Source organism: Amblyomma americanum, chromosome 10 (assembly GCF_052857255.1).
Source record: "Amblyomma americanum isolate KBUSLIRL-KWMA chromosome 10, ASM5285725v1, whole genome shotgun sequence".
In the NCBI taxonomy this organism is placed as follows: Eukaryota; Metazoa; Arthropoda; class Arachnida; order Ixodida; family Ixodidae; genus Amblyomma; species Amblyomma americanum.
Window position 1 is genome coordinate 58711174 of NC_135506.1, and position 21989 is coordinate 58733162.

Below are 21989 nucleotides of genomic sequence, written 5' to 3' on the forward strand. Positions count from 1 at the left end.
ATACCCTCAAACGAACGGACTCACCTAACAGCTCAACAAAACGACCGCCGACATGATTTCTATGCATGTCGACGCCGACCACCGTACCTGGGACGCCATACTCCCTTACGTCACATTTGCCTATAACACTGATCTGCAAGAAACGACGCACTTCTCTGCATTTCGTTTAGTGCATGGTCGCGAAGCCACAACCATGCTGGACGCCACGTTGGTTCCGACTAGTCGTACCTCATCTGTTATGGGTGCTGCCCAATTCGCTCTTCACGCCAACTCGACCGACAGAGCATCCGACACCAGCAAGCCCACGACGCTCGCCGCTGCAACCTCCGCCACAGAGCTGTTAGTTACCAACATGGCGAACAAGTCTGGGTTTGGAGCCCAATGCGCAAGCGAGGGGGCTCCGAAAAGCTTCTGCGCCAGTGAGGTGAACTATGCATGAAGCTCTTCCCCAGGGAACCGTTCGCTCCTCTAGACGGCCGACGTCCAAGTTGTCCATGTCGCACGGATCAAGCCGTACCACGACCGCTAGCGCTTCAGGCGTGTCTCCACCAGCCGCCAGACACATGGGGTGTCCTTTGCCTTCCTGCTTCTCATTGATGCGGCACCGAGTCGTTACCCTTCAGAGAGGAAGAGTAATGCCACAGTACCGAACCATCCAGTGGCGTCATACCGCGGCCGAACTGTTTTAGCTGGGACTTGCCATGCCTTGCGCATCCTAGGGGCTAGAGGACTGTCATCTTCCTCGCTCGAGCGCCCTGCTGTCTTTCTCGCCCAGCACGTTAAACATAGTTAAACTTGGTCTCTGTGCTTCGACCGTTTATCGGTGACCATATTCAATTCGGTTTTACCTCTTGTCGATTCTTATTCAATTCTGTTCCTAACTTCAGTCTTCATGTTTAATCTGTTAGGAAAGCTGCGCTTTCCAATTCTATGCTGATTCGAATGTACACTGTTTGCAAACCCTATTTTGTTTCATATGACGGCGCTGCCGGACTATTGAGAGTAAATATCGCGAGTTTGTTTCAAATTGGCGAAAATGTCGATGATTTCAAGCGGAATGGCACAAAGCAAGCAAATGCCACAACTAACATTATAGTGCCAAGGACCAATTTTCTGAAGCATTTTAAACCGCCCGAGAAGCGAAGCGCTAGGAAAATTGGTAGGCCCTCAGCGGCACCAGAGATTGAGCTCCACACCTCCGGCATGTGAGGCGGGGGCCCACTCTATTGCTTCAGCTATGTGGCAAATTAGTGGAGCCCTGGTTTATGCAAAGTGAAACCGTTTCATGCCAAGAAGTAGCAAAAGAGCCACCCAGGACGTCGACCGAGACGAAGCAGGCACGCCGTACTGCCTGCCCGTGTTTATACACACGATGTACGTTACAATCGCCAGCTACAAGGTTCAATCGCCAAAATATATATAAAAAGTTTCCTAGCCTTCACTTTATTCAGCAAGATGCTGCTGTACGTGGAAGGATAACTGATTGCGCACGGTGCGGTATTTATGTACATGAGGAGCAAGTCATCACCTCCTTCATGAATTAAGCGGTACATGGCATTCAAATGGCATTGTTGTTGCCTGCTGCGTGCTTCCCTAAGGGCATCCTGCTTCGAACAGTCCCGGACTCGGTTAATCACTCTCCCACTGAAGGTCAGTGATCTTCACACTGCGATGCAATCTATTTTTTTTCTTTGCGATAGCTTCAAGGATCCGAACTTTCTTGCTGCCGAAAAAGAGGAGGGAAAGAACAGAGAACAGCAGTGAAAAACACAACTGCATGGTTTCTGCGATGCGGCGAAGAGCTCGCACCGAATATCTGAAAGAAAAATCAAGGCGCATGCAAATTAAAACAGGAAATGAGCTGAAGATGTAGCTAAAAAAGCGGTATGGAAGTACTGAGCTGCTCTGTGCTAATTTCAGCTAATGGGTTCATTAATCAAAGAAAAAGTTGCAGAAAAAATGTCGGTGCACGTTAAGATACTCAGGTGGTTGAAATTGTTGCGGAGCCTCCAAGTAAGGTACCTCTTTCTTCCTTTCTTCTCTCAGTCCCCCCGTTATCCCTTCCCTTACGGCGCGGTTCGGGGGTGCGTCGATATGTGAGACAGATACTGCACCATTTCCTTTCCCCAAAAACCAATTTTCATTTTACAATTTTTTTAGAAAAAGAAGACAACGTGTCCGAGCACCACAAAAGCCATAGCGTATGCTTCGATTTTTTCGCTTTGCTTCCGCTCTCCTTTTCCAAAATATGATAACGACCTCTGATCCTCGACGGTTAGGACGCTTAGTGGGTGGAAAAATTACTATGGGCTCGAGGTATCCAGCAATTTCGCCTCTTTGCTTGACCTAGATCAGCGGAGAAAGATACCCTTTAAAAGCTCTCCTTTCGTCTTCATATCCCTCATTTCCTTCCCCATGCAGAGTAGGAACGGAAATGAAAGTGGGGAAGGTCATGTTCCTTTCTTATGCAGTTTCATTCTCAAGCAACCCGCAGCGGTGGCTCAGTGGTTACGGCGCTCGGATACTGATTCAGAGTTCCCGGGTTCCAACCCGACAACAGCGGCTGCGTTATGGACGCAAAACGCTAAGCCGCCCGTGTGCTATGCGATGTCAGTGCACTTTAAAGATCCCCAGGTGGTCGAAATTGCTTCGGAGCCCTCCACTACGGCCTCTTCTCACTCCCTCCTTCACCCCTTCCCTTACGATGTGGTTCAGGTGTCCAACAATATGAGACAGATACTGTGCCATTTCCTTTCCCAAAAAACCAATTATCATTCTCAAGCATTGCTTCTGTGAAACCTAAATAGTGTTTCTGGCGAAAAAAAATGAGGAAGAACGACTGTGGAGGCAGTGAAGAAAACTAGAAGCAAGAAATTTTCATTTATGTTTGTTTAGTTGTTAATTTCGTTTCAAAAATTGATCCCTTGCTAATTGCCAAATGCATCTAAGAAAATAGAGAATTGCCCAAAAGGTTCTTTCTCTCTTGGAGATCACTTTTCGCATTGTGCAGACATTTCACGGCAAAGAAAAGCAGTACGAACAGCTGCGGCGATGAAATGTTTGACTGCGTGATGATCGTTCGAGGAACCTACACTACAGCAGGAACAAAGAAATGGAATAAGTTTCGATGGTCGTGTTATGCCACTACTGTAATCGAAAATTTTTAGTCAGAAAAAGATGACACTTCCTATGTTTCATTCTTTTTTTTCATAGGTCATGCCTGAAAACTCACCGGGCCTGGGGACATATCTAAGGTCATATTTGTTTTTAATTCTTCCAGTTTCATTGTTTTAAGAAATTTCCATGAATTACAAAAGAATATGACATTAGTAATGCCCCAAGGAGTTTTGGCGATTTTTATTAGCCAAGATTTTGTTTTTTCTTTCATCTTGCGGGCCTTTTTTGTGTCGTTTCAAACTTTGCGGCATCTTTAAACGCTTACGAGTCGATGATATAGGGATTACTTTTCTGACATAAGTCCTGAGTGAAATAATTTTGGTTTTACGTGATTAAAGGGTAAGCTGTAAATACTGGAAGCAGTTTATTGATAAGTTTGATATTTTTCCTTTTACTCCGACAATGTCACCGCACAGGCTACTGCCTATTTCACGCCTTTCAATGAAACGAAGTTCCCAAATTCGCAGACTACGCTTCTAAATATTCTTTCAATATATTACAAGAACAGTACCCTGTGGGAAGGCTGCAGTAGATGCTCATCAGTTGGCGTCTATGGTATCAAAAACGTGAGCCGCAAAAGGGAGTACAGAGAAACCAATCCAAGCCACCCGAAGCCTTCTTGAGGCCATTATTCAAATATGTTTTCAAGAACTGTTGAAAAAAAATTGGTGCTGTAGTGCAATAGCTCTGTCCAGTTACCTGTATAATCAAAATGGAAGGGTGTCTGCCTTTCACCTTTACAGGTTAGGTACCTAAGGAACAAATATGCGTTATAATGTTCAAGTGCAAGGTCTGCATGCTTCGTTGAGGTCTTGTACTCATCCCTATGTAAAAAAAAAAACAGGTTTGATGCCTCGCATTTTTTTCTCGTGGCACAAGGACCCAATACACTGCAGTTTATCTCTTGCGGTAGATTTAATCTGTGTGCGGTTTCGAAACAAATGAAAGCGGGAGCTTAATTTTCCGGAATACCTTCTCTGAAAACTTCAGTGCCGAAAAGCTGATAAAAAGCAAATGCCTAACCCACAATGCATTTTTCTTATTTCAATACCGCGCGAGCGAAAAATTTTACACCTTGGGGAGGGAGCGACTCTGCATTGAAGAGCACCACTTTCTTGTCTGCTACAAAATGCACAACGTAGAGAAGGGTAGGAATGAGCACAAAACACTCTCCGCGTTTCATTCAAACTTTAAATTGACTCTAGGGATGAACTAATTGCGGAAAACGGACCCAAGAGTAAATACCCACTGCGACAATTTTTTTATTTCCCCCTCATTTGTGTCGTACATTAAGAGGTGGACATATGTTTGTGACCATTTTACATAGTTTTGATGCGGGGGTGATTTTCAGACATTTCTTTTTCCTCTTCCCGCTAGTTTTGCACGACAGACTGCAAAGCATTCTTCGATAGTAGCACGGTGTCAAGAAATATCAAGTGCTTCTTTACGCTATCACCTCCCGAGTAATTTTTTTTTTATTGATTCCATAAAACGACGAACAGAGTGAACATTCAGTGTGAATAACGGGTGGTCTTTCAGCTACAAAAAAACCAACGAACAAGAATACACGACGAGTGTAATAATAAAGTACTCATTACTGTAGTTACAGCTCCCTTTAAAAATCGTGATAATGATTGCACGATGTTTCTCCGTTCAAACAAACTTCGAATTCACTTCTGCTCTAGAATAACACTATTAAGATTGTTAAAAATCTTGACATTCGTCGCAAGGCTAGTTGGGATGAACTGCAAGCACTGCAAAGTACCTCTCACTGCAACTACGCACAGTGCTGAGCACAAGACCATTCTAAGAATGAATAAATTGCAAAGCACTGCATATTGCAAAACCCTCCACTACAGACTGTTCTGACACAGTGCCTAGTGTGCGGTGACCGCAGCTGATTTTACGTAATAATTCTGAAATAAAATTAACCCAGCTTTTCACTGCAGCGTGTTGTAACCATTTTTCTTCCCAGTAAAAGGTCTTTTCTGCCGTAAATATTCCGAAACTTTCCTTCTGTGTATTAAATTACTGTATCTGCACAAAATATTTCCACATAACAATGTTCATTTGGGGGCTTAAAATGCAAAATGGCATAAAAAACGCACATTTGGTTACGTTCTTCGTACTGTTGCTATTTACATAATTATAGTGTAAAGCAAAATAAATGCAGAAACAAAAATGAAACTCATTAATTACAAATATAAAGTGGCTTCAGTTCCTAACACTCCAGAAGCGTCAATCTTTACACAAATTATGCTCTTCCTAAACCGGGGTTCTTATACGTAAGACATACTGAAACATAACAGGGAACTTTTCACCTAAGCTGCGATCCTTGTCGCCGGTAAAAACACAAATCACTCTCTCGTGAACCTATCCCGAAGCTATCAGAATGGAAACACTTTTTCACTCTAGTGGAAGCTTACCATTAGCAACGGGCATCCGGGGGCCGCACAACTATCTAGGGGCACTTAGCTGAGAATTACACTGAATATTACTTGAGTCCACATTCGCGGGCACAACTACACTGCTAGTAAGAGTAATTTTTATAAAGTGAACCACTATTTTCAACATACTAGTGCCTTCCGTTGTACCTAGGCATTCCAAATCTAGTAAAATACGATGAGTAGCACCAATTTATAGCCCATCAATGTTTTATAAGGCCAGTTACGACAAAGAGAAGGCATTGGACGTCATTCATCACCAGCTGACTGACTGAAAAAAAGCAGTGAAACCGACGGAGTCACTGCAAAAGCGAGGACTACGAAATGCGTTAACATGCTTGCTGCAATATTTCTTTGAGCATCTGCTACTGGAGCGCAGGCGAATTGCACGCTTCACAGCTAAGTCTTTTCGGCACTTTTCGCAGCCGTTGCAGTTTCCGCCGTTTCGGCTTTCTGGGTATTGGCGAGAGGGTTGGTACTTTGAAATACTCATCTTAGAGTACGGACCTGCGTTACGTAACGAATAAGTTATACGGTATAAGCTTCTATAAGGAGCGCACCTCGAGCTATATCACTGCAACAAAAATGCTCCGCTGTATAAATTCGCTGGTAATGCATTGCCGGAGGGTTTTCCGCAACACGAGGTACGGACTAAATGTCAGAAACAGAGACTCCGTATGACGATTGTCACATTCTTGGTAACGGAACGTTACGCCATGCTATGCACGAGAACGTAATGATTTTTGCACTATGAATGCTGCTGCTTTGTTCTTATTAAAGGTTCTGCAACATGTATACATACTTTCTCCATTCACTCGGCAGCCATTTCATCTAGAGCGGAAATTATCTGTATTGTAATTGTCTACTTTCTGTAGTACATGATCATGAGTCTTCGTATAGCTTCTGCCCACAATGTTCACTGCAGATATAGCCGTCCAGGTGCCAAAGCAATAAGTATTATGTACAAGACTTTACGCATATTATGTATTGCATACGTACAAAGAATGCAGCTTAGAATGAGAGCAGTAAGTGTTTGGGTGAGTACAAGTACATACGTTTTATTTTTATGACAAACTACACACACTGTAGCTCTGCACATAGCTGTCAGATCCATCTGAAAAGCATAAAAAAATCCTGATTTAGTAGTCACACAACACCAGTTATAAATTTCACAAATACATTTGAACCATCGGCTTGCGTAGAAGCTTGCAAAAGCCATTCGCTGAGAGCCAAACCGTTATGAATCATTGCCCGAAATTCATTTCTCAAAGCAGTAAACAGTAAAAACCACAGGTCCAGAAAGAAGCAGACAAAATGCGCTTGCCCAGGCGGAACTGTGTGCATAAAAGTCTTTACGGTTATATATCATTTTCAGCAAATAGAAAAGAGTTGAGAATGGGCGCCAAATACCAATTCAATGCAGATGCCTTTCAGTACATAGCACTCAATGCACAACTTAGCGAGCAAGGAACATTGGTAACATCTGAAAAAGGTCAGACTCGTGCCCACAAGCATAATGATGATTGTGATATATTATGGCGCAAGGGCATCTGAGGCCAAAGAGCGCCATGGCACAAGGTATTTTCTTCATCTCAAGGTGGGGACAAACACCCATTCCCCAAGCATCTCACCCCAAAGAAGCTGAGAACCAGGCCAGGGGAAAGCTGGTACCCATTGTATCAGCGGTGGGCACCCGGCACTTGTCCACAAGCAATCAGGGTCCGTGTTCTAAGTTTGTGTCATAATAAAAGTGTCATAATCTGCCGCAACGGGCACACCCGATTGGTCGGTAATGCCGGAAGTGGAAGTGGTGCTTCGGATGCATCGAAAAGGGTCGAAGAAACTGGACGGTGACGTCAAACACATAGTGTAAGCAGCAGATGCTCGTCAGCCAACATAATGGCGCACTCTGAAGTGGAGCCTTTCGCTTTGAAGTGAACTCGTCGATGTTACTGTGCTTTTCGGCCCGTGAACTGGATATAAACTGGGTACGGGACTTTCGCATCATTTTGTCTTGCCTATAACAAATTGGATGGACATTAAATTCGGCCTGTTTTTTATTTCGTTGCACGATTAGGTAGCTCCTAGGCATAACGAGCACCGGTTTGTCGCAGAAATTGTTCTCATTTAAATTCGATAGCCCCACTAGTTATCACTAAGTTATCTCGTCTGCGCATGTTGAATGATGTAACATAAAGCAAAACTACCCTCTATACTTGTGTTTACTGCGCACAAATATGCATTTGCTATTCTAGAGCTCTCTATTAGCTGTTGAAGCGTCCTGCAAAATGTTCGTGTATAATGTCTACCAGCGTAAAACCACTAACGTGCACGGATGTTCAGTCGCCAAAGATGCGCTGCTACACCAAAGCGTTTGACATGCCAGAGGTGGTTTTTTGGTGTCCCTTACGGTTCTCGGTAGCTGCGATGGTGTGGCTCTGCATCACTGAGCTCACAAGTTAGCTTGCAAGTTAGATTTAAGGCGTCAATGGGCATGCGTGCGCTTCGTACCATGAAAACTATGAGACCCCTGAAAAGTTCAGCGCATATATCAACAGAAACACAGTAAGGTTTTCAGCTCATCCTTTTTATTGGCAGGGACTGCATAAAACTAATGAAAAAACATTAATTACCGTCTGTACAATCATCCGATCACAGCACCAATTTACATTCAGCGGTGTTGCAGATGGCAAGTCGTCAGTGAGTCTTCTTTCAGCCCAGCACGAAGCGCACATTATGCAGCGAGTAAGTGCATGCTACAAATTTTCCTCTCTGTTTCCTTTTTCTCAAGATAAATGTAAAACGCCGTGCTGTGCGAGCAAGCTAGCTGCCTTTTATTAACCATCGGCGATCGATGGCTGTAGATGCCAGCTTCTGTCACTGAAAAGCCATGCGTGGTTGCGTGCAATGTTTTCTTCTTTACGTGCACCTCCGGCCTTTACGGTGCAGAAAAGAGTACCTGAACAATAATGTTTGTATTTGCTGAATTCAATTAGGTAAATAAAGCAGCTTTGATATTACTCCTCTACAGTGGAATCCGATGCACAACCAAGCTTGCGGCTGAATGTTTCTTCTGTCGCATTCTTTCTCTCGGCAAAGAGCAAAAGCGCCGCTGGATGTTTCGCTGCGGAAAATGCAACGCAGTGACATACTGCCACTGCTCAGTCACAACCGCACCAACATCCGCTTCTGGTTTTCTGACCAATCAGGTGTGGCCGCTGCGGCAGATTATGAGGCTTCTTATTAAGACACAAACTCGGAATACGGCCCCAGAAAGCGCACTTCCCCCAACCTTATGTTTTCACTCATAGTTTCTATTACCTCAGAATGTGCAAGGAAATGTACTAAAATCTGATGTAAGTGAAAATGCAGTCACTCGTACTGGTTGCAGCTCACTAAGGCATTCCAATATTTCTGCAGTGTGCCTCACGAGGAACGGATGCTGAAGTTTCCAGAAAGGGCTCTTTGCAGAAATTTAACCGAAGGCTGTTGCCACGTGAACCTTTTCAAAATGATTACCAAGAAAGACGAAGTTTCCTCAAGTGTCTGATGCAAAAGAAGGATGGAGGCATGAGTCTTTCTGCTTCTTGAACAGCTGTGATAAGTTTTTTAGAGGTACTGCTTGGCGCAGTTGCAGTATCCTCCTACATACATATTGTGAAAAAATTTTATATTGGAGAAATATCTCGCTAGCAAACATTTTGGCAGTAATGGAGAAGCAAAAAGACCCATACCCTACGCCTTTTTTTGTGACACTAAAGGAAGGCTCGCCTTTTAGGGTCATCGATTACGAAGAGGTCCATGTGGCAACAAACATTGAGAGAATTTCTGCAAGGGCTCCGTGTTATGAAGTTGAAGCCTAAGAATTTCTGATTAGGTGCCCTGTAGATATATCCCAACACCTCAGTGAGCTGTTGCCGGGCCCTGTGAGTGCACTGTCATTTGACATCAAGGGTATGTACTTTTCCTCGCCACATGCAGTAATGATATATATGTCAAGCGAAAGCTTAAAAGATTTCTAAGAAGTGCAACACGGAAAATTGAGCTAGTCGGCACATCTTTGCAAACTTTCGAAAGCGCTGCAACAGGGGACACAAAGAGATAGACACGAAGGCGCTTGTCCTTCGTGTCTTTCTCTTTGTGTCCCTTATCGCAGCGCTTTCAAAGGTTATCTAATTGCACTTCCAGATTGCTTGCAGAGAAAAGAAAAAGTCTGGCCATGCTCAGCCGTTGCCTTTGCTTCTTGCTCAAGTTCTACAGTGAGTACTACGTAATGACAAAAGGTGTCTGCATCAACTCATGTTAAACACCCGTCCTGTACGACCATCTTGCATTACATAACAGGCAACTTTATAACACCCTTCAGGCACAAAGTGTCATCAGGGTCAGTATGTTCTGTTAGCTTCCTGCTCCCATGGCTCCTGCTGTGTTTTCTACTATTAAAATATTTACTACCTTCATTCGCCACTTCATGAAGCCTGAATGTGCTACACTGGGCTGCTCCACGCGTCGTGCAGTAACCTGGCCATTTTTATCGTTCATCGGAGGCACTCAGCTCGAAAGCATTGCTTACTATATTCAGTAGATAAGTGTACATGTGAGACACATCATCAATAACCAATTCTCACAGCGGTATCTCATGCAATATCTAAATGCTACTCACATTTTGCTTAAATTTTTAAGATACACCCTTAGATTAAAACATAATTTGCCTACATAAGCAGAAGCACAGCATCAAGGTACTCACCAATTGCCTGAAGAACTGTGCGCAAGTTCTCGTGCCATCATGAATAGAGCACACTATCCACGTCTTCATCATGCCATGCCACTCCAGCAATTTTGTAGCAATTTTCCTCTAAAAAAGGAGAAGTTTTGTTTACGTTAGACTGGTCATATTTAATTTTACTATACACTATGTACTTATCATTGTACTGCCACAGACAAAACAATACCAATGATCATCATACTTTGAAATTCATCTTATATGATCAGCAAATTTGGTGTAATTAATATGTTCTTAGAAATTCTGATTGAAATAAACCTGACAAAATATTATTTCAGAAAATCTGGCACAAGGAAGAAGGACGCTAGCCAGATAACCTGGGCGAATGTTTTTCAGTTGTACAAAATGCACAATCTATCGGGTTTCACTTTTACGAATGGAATTTCATGCTGCAAACATCTAGGTGAAAAAAAATTTCAACCTTCAATCCTGTATAAAGGAAATAAAATTCCTCTGGTTTTTTTCACAAGCCTCAGCAAGTACACAACTCAGTGAATCTACTCTACAAGTATGTGAATCTATCAGCACGAGACCGGGATGAGGAAGGAAACAAAAGAGGCGCTGACTCGCAACTTAAGTCCATTGAAGTGAACAGGGAATATACAGAAAAGCCAAACAACACCACAAACCACTCAATTACACATAAGCTACATCACAACGTAAGTAAAAGATCGCACTTAACATTCCTCTCACATAGATAGTCCAACTCGCTACGTGTTAACGCTATGGATGACAGCACACACACATTTTTCACCGAGTCATAAGATGTGTCTAGCCTTGATAAATTTCCGGTTAATTTGCTCTGAACGTATCGCCAAAATGCATGTTGCCGAAAGGAATGGCTAGCAGCCTTCACATCCCCTTTGCAATATACAGATAAGGTAGAACCGCTACTGATATCCAAATACCTCTTGTGCTCCTGTAGTCTCACATTGATACACCTTCAAGTTCCACCAACATAAACCCAACCACAAGATAATGGTATCCAACACACCACATCCATTTAGCAAGGCACATATGTGTTGCCATGTTTCACTCTACACATGTGCTTTTCCCGAATTAAATTAAAAAACGTTATTAACAATTTTACACATTCTAGACAACTTATTAGGCGCCGAGAACACCATTTTTACGTCATACCTTCTGGCCACATTTTTCAAATTTTGCGACAATCTATGTAGGTACAGTAACACAATAAGTCTTTTGGCATCTTTTTTTCAAATATTTATTCCAACATTACACCATACAGATATAATGTCGAGGATGGCAGGCAAAAAGCCTCCTGGAGGCTTGACCGGTCCTGCATCCTGGTGTACACTTGGCAGAGCAGCGGTGGCAGTCAGCTCATCAGAACACAAGAAGTGAATAAAGAAAGCCCAAAACAAAACATAGAAACATTCACAAATATGTATGAAGGAGAGACAGAGGTATTAAAGAAATAATAAAGGCAAAAATATATTACATTTCATGCCGTATAGGAACGCATGAAGGCTTTAAAGTTTGACGGGTTCATGCTTAGAATGTCGATACCCATTTCAATTAGGGTATTCAACAACCTTGGTAAATTATTCTCAAGCATCTGTTTGCTATAATTAGTTCTGTATCTCGAAACATTCCATATTTCTGTGCGGCGTGTAGTGTAGGCAGGTACATTCTGACGCAGGTTCACGATTTTCACTAATGTAAAATTATGTTTCCTGCTGCTATAGTAAAAATCCCGCAGAAGTCTGTATGTGTAAATGTCGTGAATCTTTCTTATATTATACTTCTCGAAGAGTGGTTCAGTGTGTTCCGTAAAGGATACATTGGCAATAATACGTAGAGCCCTTTTCTGCATGATTAATATATTATTAAGATTTGATTGTGTCGTTGTACCCCATACTAAATGACCATAATTAATGTGCGAGGCAAACAAGGCATTATACAAAAGTATTTTAACAAAAGTAGGAAAAATGTGTCGATTGCGACTTAGCATACCAACCGTACTGCTTAGCTTCTTGAGGACTGAATCTGCATGCTCGTCCCATTGTAGGCTGCTGGAGAAGGTTAAACCAAGAATTTTAATTGAGTTAACAACCTCAATTTGCATAGACTCGAACATTATATTATGGTATTGTGGGATTTCTTTTCCTTGAGTTCGGAAAATTACTGCTTTTGTTTTACTGCAATTAACCTGTAGGCAACTTTTTTTCGACCAAATCGAAAGTCTCCCGAGGAGTTCATTTGCCATTCTTATTAAGTTTATTTATTTATTTATTTTATTTATTTACAGAAGACTGCTGGCTTTATTGCAAAGCCTTAAGCAGGAGTGGGTGTAAAATACACTTTGACAAAAAGAAAACCTCCCTGAGGTACACGCAACTCAGCACACAATACCGAAAAAATGAAAGACGAAAAGAAACAACATTATACAATATTAGACGACGCCTGGCGTCAAAATGAGCACTGGAAAAAAAAAAGGAAATGTTGAATGCTGCAAAATTGTTACGAATTCCTAAGCGACTCCGTAAATGACTCCACAGTAGAAGCCTCTACAATATTCGCTTTGAGGACATTCCATTCCCGTACAGTACGGGGGAAGAAAGAATTCTTGTATGTTTCAGTGCGGCATGAGTATTCCTTCACTTTTAAAGAATGGTAGGATCGTGTCGAACGACCCGGGACGAGCTCAATGTACTTGCTGCTGTTAATTCCTAATTTGTTGTGAACAATCATGAACATGTATTTAAGCCACTCGCGGTATCTCCTGAGCTGCAAAGAATCCAAATTTGCTTTCTCAAGTAGCATGGTAGGGGACGTCTGCCAGCTGTATGAATTATAAATAAATCGCACTGACTTTCTTTGAATATTTTCGAGTGTTTTAATGTTTTCTTTAGTATAAGGGTCCCACACAACAGAGGCGTATTCTAAAACAGGTCGGATAAAAGTTTTGTAAGCTAGTAACCTAATTTCCTGCGAGGAGTACCGGAGAGATCTTCTTAAAAAGCCAAGTTTTTTCATAGCTTTATTTTTAATATTAGAAATGTGTTTGTTCCACCGTAGGTCAGAGCTAATCGTTAATCCCAAGTACTTGTAGCTGTCCACGGTAGACAGGGGATGGTTATTAATAGTATAGGCAAAACTTAATGGCCGCTTCTTCCGCGTAATAGACATTGAAACTGTTTTTTTAGTATTAATACTCATCTGCCACGTTGAGCACCAATCATGAATTTTAGCCAAGGCGTCATTAAGAAGAAGCTGGTCAGCAGGGGTTCGTATTTCATGATATAATACACAATCGTCGGCAAACAGCTTGATTTTGACAGGAATTTCTTTAACAATGTCATTTATAAAAATTAAAAAGAACAATGGCCCAAGTACTGAGCCTTGTGGGATACCGGAGCTTACCAAAGCTGGGCTTGAACATGCATTGCCGATTGATATGGACTGATATCGAGACGATAGATATGCTTGTACCCACGCCAACAGTAGATCGTTTTTAAAAATAGTATTTAGCTTTAGCAAGAACTTTCTGTGTGAGACGCGGTCAAATGCTTTTTCGAAATCTAAAAAAATGACATCAATTTGACACTGGTTATCAATGGCTGCGGCAAAATCCTGCATCGTCTCTAGAAGTTGGGTCACTGTAGAGAAGCCTTTGCGAAAACCGTGTTGCCGGTCGTCAATTACGTGATTGGTTTCCAGGAAGGCTGATATATGCCCAAAAAGTATATGTTCAAGTATTTTTGAAGAAGTACACAGTAAAGATATTGGCCTATATGAGCTAAGTAGAGATGAATTTTCAGTTTTGGGAATAGGAATAATTTTTCCGTGCTTCCAGTCCTCCGGGAGCTCGGCGTTTAACAGAGACTTCTTAAATATGAGCGTTAAGTACTTGGAACACCATTCGGCATATCTCACAAGAAACGTATTTGGTATGTCATCAATTCCCGGCGTCTTTTTTGCGTCACAACTGAGAAGCAGAGAGAAAACACCTTCTTCAGTTACAAAAACATCAGTAATAGGCGGACAAGCTGAGTTAAAATGAGGCTTTCTACCATCATCGTGCGTAAACACAGTACAAAAGAAACGGTTGAAAGACGAAGCAATCTGTGTCGCATCAGTAATCAGTTCGCCGTCAACGACAACGCTGTACACAGGTTTCTTTTTCTTTGATAACTGCCGCCAGAACTTTGCAGGGGACGAAACAAGAAAGTTTTTCATAGATACGCTAAAGTGATACTCTTTTGCTTTTTTGATACTTTGTTTTAAGTTCAAGCGCATATCAGACAGTTTAGCAGCATCAACTGCCGACTAACTTCGCCGAAGTTTTTTGCGAACTCTCTTAATCTTTCGTCCCATGTGTACAAGTTCCCTCGTCATCCAAGGGCTGCTGGCACGTAGGGTAATTACCCGAGTAGGCACAAAACGCGAAATGCAATTCAGAGCAAGGTTCTTAAAGAAAACCCAGAGATTTTCTACTGAGCAGTCGCAGGATTCGTAAAGAACCACAAAATCTGAGAATGAAATATCAAGTCTAAAACTGCAACATCATCAGCACGCGAGAAGTTTGGCACAACACGCACCTCTTTCTTTTTATTTTTCGGAAGAAGCAATGGAATGTTTAAAGATACCATAACATGGTCAGATATGCCTTCGAAATATTGAAGTAGAGGACCGCGACGAAAGACACTGTTACTAACGAAGAAAAGATCAAGAATGGATTTCTTATCCTTTTGTATACGCGTTGCTTGCTTTACTAATTGAGTTAAATCGTGATCAAGTACGATGTCTACAAGAAGTTCGGCTGATGTGCAGAGCGGATCTGGAAAAAATACTCGTGTCATCTGCGTACATTATAAATTTTGCTTCTTGATAAATTGATACTATATCATTAACATAAATGTTAAAAAGTAGCGGCCCGAGAATACTTCCCTGTGGTACACCTGAGATTATGCCCTTGGTTTGCGATTTGAATTCGCTTAATGAGACACATTGGTGCCTGTTTTTGAGGTAGGAAGATAATAAAGCGAGTGGTTTGCCCCTTACGCCGTACCATTCTAGTTTATTGAGGAGAATATTGTGGTTGATATGGTCAAACGCCTGAGTGTAATCAACAAATATACCGAGAGTTAAAAGCTTGTTTTCAAAGTTTCTTAATATGTGCTCTTTCTGATCTAAAAGCGCTAGTTCTGTGGACTTCTTTTTCTGAAATCCATACTGTACTTCGGTTATAAGCTGGTGTTTACTGCAAAATGAAGACAGCCTATTGAGGATAATTTTCTCAAAACCTTTAGAAAAAATGGGGAGAATCGATATTGGACGGTAATTTTTTATATTCTGTTTGTCGCCATTTTTAAAAATAGGAATTACTCTTGCGGTTTTTATTCTGTTGGGAAAAACCCCGCAAGAGATACACATGTTATAAATGTACACCAGTATAGGGGCGAGTTCATGTATGGCATATTTAACAGGCCGTATCTGTAGGTCGTCTATGTCGCAGCTGCGTGAATTTTTAAGGTTGAGATAAATGGAGCCCACCTCATCACTGTCAGTTGGCGCGAAAAAAATGGAATTATTGTTTCTAGGTGCAGTGAGGTCATTGCTAGGACGAGCATTCTGATCAGTATCTTTTGTTACAAAGTACTGATTAAATGCATCAGCAAGCTCCCGGTCTCTCACTAAGCGTCCATTTAACGAAATCTCTTGTGGTTGTTCTCCCTTCTGTTTCCGTCCTGTAAGAGCATTTACCTTGTTCCACAGTTTATTCGTCTGTCCGGCACAGGATACAAATTCCTGAATATAATACGCGTCTCTTGCTATTCTTAACTCTTTAGTTAACTTATTTCTGAAGGTCTTAAACAATTTGAGGTGTGAGGGTTGAGATGTGAGCCACTGGCTGGCCCCGGCCTCATTCTGCCAGTCTGTGCGAAGGGGTTTTTCAGTTTTAACATGCTAAAGGGAAGAATGGCACAGCATCAAGTAACAAGGACAGCAGCACAGCACGTGCACACACAAGTGCCAACCTTGGAGCAGATACAGAATCCAAGAGTGCGTGCTTGACATTCAGCGTTGACAGTCAAGGAAACGAGGAAACACAGATTTGAACACTCAAGATTGAACGAGCCCGATTCTTGGCTGCCAACGCTGAATGTCAAGCACGCGCTCTTGGATTCTGTATCCGCTCCAAGGTTGGCACTTGTGCATGGGTGTGATCTCCCGTTGTCCTCGTTACTTGATGCAGCGCCATTCTTACCTTTAGCATGTCTAACCAACTTGCCCAATCTTATAAGCTCAGCTTTTATAATTTATTGAACGCTCCTGCAACAGCATGGTTGGGAAATCATGCTTTCGTTAACCTTAAAATTTTATCTTGGAAATCAGTTGTCATGCTGTGAAAGCATGGCTTCACCACTACCGAGCCTAGACTTGACGACACAATGCTATCTTTCACTAGCTTAGAATGGTTTGACCAAGTCAAGTAGCTGCTTAACACTCCTGGGTGAATATCGCCAGCACAAATGGCATGTGCAGAACATCAAGTTAAGGTTCAGAAACCGCAGCTCTTTTTGTTGGGACATTTTCTCCAAGGTAAACCTAAGACAAAGGCCTTGCTCCTTAAACAACTTCACAATATGTACAGGTCCCACACTATCGCAACCTTTGTAAAAGACCAGAAAATCATAGATGTAGCGAAAGATTTTCTTGGAAATCATTCCATCCACCCTGCTTAAGAGAATATTGCTTAGCACAAGGGCAACTTTCGAATCGATACATTTAGCAGACTTTTGAACATATGCCGCACAGCCATACTCCACAAACATGCTCTTAACTTCAAATAAAAATATTAGACACCCGTTCCTAAAGACAAGCTTCTCGTTGTCCTCCGATATACACATTCATAAGCTTTTCACAAGGTCTTCATAAGGGATAGAGTAAAATAGTTCTACACCGACACTAATCGCAAGACAATCCACTGGATTCTCATTCTTAAGATACTCAACCACACTGCCAATTAGGTACAAGAAATGGATCTTCAAGACGCGAAGTTGACAGATGCTTTTGCTAATAAGCGGAAACAACTTTGCATGAACCCTTTTTCTGAAATTTTTCTGAAGAGCATGTTATTGAATAGCATTTATTTGAAGAGCATATCTGTAGAGTATCGCAGTGCGGCACGTGTTCTAACATCTGCTATATGTAGTGGTTGGAAGGTTGGCCTTGTGCTAAGCGATATGTTCTTAAGCAAGGTGGATAGAATAATTGTCAAGAACTTGCATATTCACCTAGGAGTGTTAAGTTGCTACCTGGCTACAGGTCGACCATTCCAAGCTAGTGAAAGTAAGCATTGCACTTTCTAGCCTGGGCTCACAATTGATGAAGTTATCCTTTCACAGCATGACAACAAGTTTCCAAGAGCAGAATTTAAAGTTAATGAATGCAGGATTTCCCAACCATGTTACTGCAAGAGCATATGATAAATTGTTAAAAAGCTGAAACAATTTTGCAATGACCGGCACAATCAGGCTGGGCCCAGCCAGCGAGATGCCAAAAGACCAGTTGTGTTACCGATGTATATAGATTGTCGCACAATTTGAAAAATGTGGCGAGAACGTACAATGTAAAAGTGGCTTTCACAGTCCCTATTATGTTGTCTAAAATATGTAAAATTTAAAGAATAATTCAGTCAATGTGGCTAAAGAAAAGTACACGTGTAGAGTGAAATGGATATGTACCTTGTAAAATGAATGTGGTATCATACTATTATCTTGTGGTCAGGTTTACGTAGGTGAAACTGGAAGGTGTATGAATGTAACACTACAGGAGCACAAGAGGGTAGGGGTTCTGAACTTGCCTGCACAGTACTACTCATGAGGTGTTTATCGGTAACTGCAATGAGCAACGCTATGTAAATGACAATCCAGAGTTGCAGAAAATCAGAAGCGCAATTCAATTGAGACCTAGTCTGGGATCTGAGTGGAATGGCCGTCATTACTTTAGCAACAAAATGATACTGTACCAATCATACCTGAAGCTGAATAGCATTACCTCTTGCAAGTCCCGCACTATGCCCAGTACCAAGATAGTGCTAAAAGTAGCCTGAATCTTTCAACCAACAGTAAGCACGTGAAGTAAAAGAGGACATATTTGATGGTGACATTGTTTCACTTCTTAAGGGGCTATAGACACCAAATTTTTCCTTGCGTGTTTTCTTCTTTCAAACCATGCGTTAGGAATTCGTATACATGGAGTACCCTGTGGTATTCGTGTGCGACCACTAAATCATTTATAATTGAATTTGTTCTGAACGAGGTTTCGGTTTAATCAGTCGAACAATTACTGTGACACGTAGTTGGTGTTTAGGTCACATGGGGCATAAAAAACGGGCTATATAATTGCTGACACATCAGTTTTCGCCATTCCAATTACTGGAAGAGGATGGTTTAAATGTCGTAGTGAATTAAAACACCATATTGGCACTTATATTAGTTTTCTAGTGCATCACGCGACCAAAATATCAACCTGACGTCACAGTCGTCCTTCACTTGACGAAATCGAAACCGCATAAGCGAAGAAATTCAATTATAAATTATTTAGCGATTGTATGAAACTACCACCCAGTAATCCATGTATTATGTCCAACAAATCATTTGACAAAAGAAAATGCTCAATAAAATCAAGTGTCTATAGTCCTTTCAACACCCTATGATAAGGCATCAGGTTATCATTCAAATTTTATTTGCCATGCTGTGATACTGGGTCACTTCAGTGATTTTCAATATTCCTGAGAGTTCATGCTTCTTGCTCATTCCATTCACCCGATATTATTTGTACAGTGACCTTTTCTGGCCACTGCCTGTGCACAAACATCAAGGCATCAGTCACGAAAAAAGATGGGTGTTAAAGACTGATTGAGAACAAAACGAAAAAGTTTAAAAACCACTAGGTTTTTTGTTCTCAGAAGGCTACAGAATTCGTTTATGGTTTATGGGTATTTAGCATCACAAAGCGACTAAGACTATGAGGGACGCCGTAGGGAAGGGCTCCAGAAATTTCGACCACCTGGGGCTCTTTAACTTGCACTGACATCTCACAGTACAAGGGCCTCTAGAATTTCGCCTCTATTGAAATTCGACCACTGCAGCTGGGATTGAGCCGAAGTCTTTTGGGTCACCAGCCAAGTGCCATAACCACTAAGCCACCGCAGAAGCTCTACAGAATTCCTTCATGCTGAGATGAATGCTCGAAATATCATCATGAAGAGTATCATGTGCGGCCACAGAAAAAAAATCACTATTTTTCATTTTTTCTATCAAAAGAACGGGCAATTATAGTCAATGCTGCTTAAATTAGCTATAGCTTAAAGTTTTATGAGTAACTGAAAGGGAGGAAGTTATACTAGCTTCCTTGTCCCTGCCATTAGACTGACTGGTGGCTTCACTCTAAACTGTGATCAGCCCTCGACGCACTTCCATGTCAAAGTACTAAGAAGTAACTCACAGCATCCAGGACGATGTGGCACTTGTTTGCCATTAATCTATCCCCTGGCACTTCGCAGTACCTGAACACATTAAATATCCATCAATATCTGCATCTTGAAAGAAAGCATGATAACTAAGTGGATAAGATGAAGATGTTTGTGGGAATAAGGTGGCCACAGCTGGCACAGGACATGATTAACTGGAGAGGTATGGGAGATGCCTTTGTCCTGCAGTGAAAGTAGCCAGGCTGCTGTTGCTGATGATGACAAACACTGTAGTCTTGGTCTGGGGCGGCCGAGTGAAAGGAGCCATGACTCAGTGGCTTGAAAACGAGGTAAGAGGATTCACTGGACAAAGAATAGGAATTTATAGACTGAATGACATTTATGTGTCTTACGAGTGCATGTACTTGAGAGGTGATAGCAGCTGTGGACACATGTCCATCGCAGTTTTGAGTCTGCGAGATAACACATAGGGTAAGGTATTCCCTGTTTTGCTGCCGAAGGCAAAATCGTCAACGAGTGGAGTTGCCTTGCTGTTCATTGTCAATATCTACTGCTCAAGGTAAAGGAACCTAGGGTATAAAAAATACAGCATTTCATATTACGCTTTGGCCAAATGCAGTGAGAATGAAACAAGACTAGAGACCTGTCTTATGTTTGCATTCTTTTCTTCGCACCAGAGGAGAAAATATTTGTGTACAGTTGACCTACTGCTTGCCACTGTCCTAGAAGAAATGAATCCAGGTCTCAGAAAATCTACCGAGAGAATACTGATGCTGCATGTACATTTCTCTGAACTGTTCTGAAATATGCAGAAGTTACAAATTTTTTTACTACCTGATTACATACTGTGATCTTTGCAAGGAATATGAGGTTAATGGACTGGGAAAAAAAGTAAGGAATGGTACCTTTGGTACTCGGCACTTGGACAAACAGCTGACCCACTGGGCGTCCCCAGGGGCTCTGCTACCAGGCGCCCCTAGCAACAGTAGCCCATTGTCCAGATCCAAAGGAACCATGCAAATGATTGCCGAAAAGTTAAGTTTAAGGACAGCAGATGCATAAACACAAAACAGTTTGCCAACGTTGTTTCAGTGAGATGGTTTCAAATCTGTAGACAATATCTGGTAGTAAACAAATTATCAAAGGACCATCTCGTGCGCAGAATCATCTCAAAACACATTCGACACGCAGTACCAACATGGCCAGTTTGTGCTTAATTGAATCCAAAAGTTTACGCTGATCGACCAATGTTACTTCAAATAGAGACAGAAAGCGCATGCACGTTGTACTGATGTTATTGTGCACATTACATGCGACGAGACGCAGGGTTACAATACAAAAAAAAACCGCTTTCAAAATTTGAGAAAGGCTGACATTCTCACAAGTTGGCCAAACCGGAGAGGTTGCCGAGTGGCTGCCGCCAATGTCACTCGCAATGCACAGAAACAATAAAAATGCAGTGCGGCACCGAGTCATTGCCCTTCAGAGAGGAAGAGTAATGCCACAGTACCAATCCATCCAGTGGCGTCAAACCGCGGCCGAACTATTTTAGCTGGGACTTGTCATGCCTTGCGCATCCCAGGGGTTAGAGGATTGTCATCTTCTTCGCTCGAGTGCCCTGCTGTCTTTCTCGCCCAGCACGTTAAACATAGTTAAACTTGGTCTCTGTGCTTCGACCGTTTATCGGTGACCATATTCAATCCGGTTTTACCTCTTGTCGATTCTTATTCAATTCTGTTCCTAACTTCAGTCTTCATGTTTATTCTGTTAGGAAAGCTGCGCTTTCTAATTCTATACTGTTTCGAATGTACACTGAAAACCCTATTTTGTTTCATATGACGGCGCTGCCGGACTATTGAGAGTAAATATCGCGAGTTTGTTTCAAATTGGCGAAAAAGTCGAAGATGATTTCAAGCGGAATGGCACAAAGCAAGCAAATGCCACAACTAACATTTTTGAGGCCAACGCTAAGATAGTGCCAAGGACCAATTTTCTGAAGCATTTTAAACTGCCCGAGAGCGAAGCGCTAGGAAATTTGGTAGGCCCTCAGCGGCACCACAGGTTGAGCTCCACACCTCCGGCAGGTGAGGCGGGGGCCCACTCAATTGCTTCAGCTATG

The 21989-nt window shown here is 42.1% G+C and overlaps 1 long non-coding RNA gene across 1 annotated transcript in view; it reads right to left on the reverse strand.

Moving 5' to 3' along the window:
• Positions 1-6658: 6658 nt before the first annotated feature.
• Positions 6659-21989, reverse strand: part of LOC144106266 (uncharacterized) — a 41950-nt gene continuing 26619 nt past the window's right edge. The window contains exons 6-8 of the long non-coding RNA XR_013308956.1: positions 20776-20846; positions 10369-10476; positions 6659-6735 (exon numbers count right to left, since the gene is read on the reverse strand). This is a non-coding gene — a long non-coding RNA (uncharacterized LOC144106266). The remainder of the gene's footprint in view (positions 6736-10368; positions 10477-20775; positions 20847-21989) is intronic.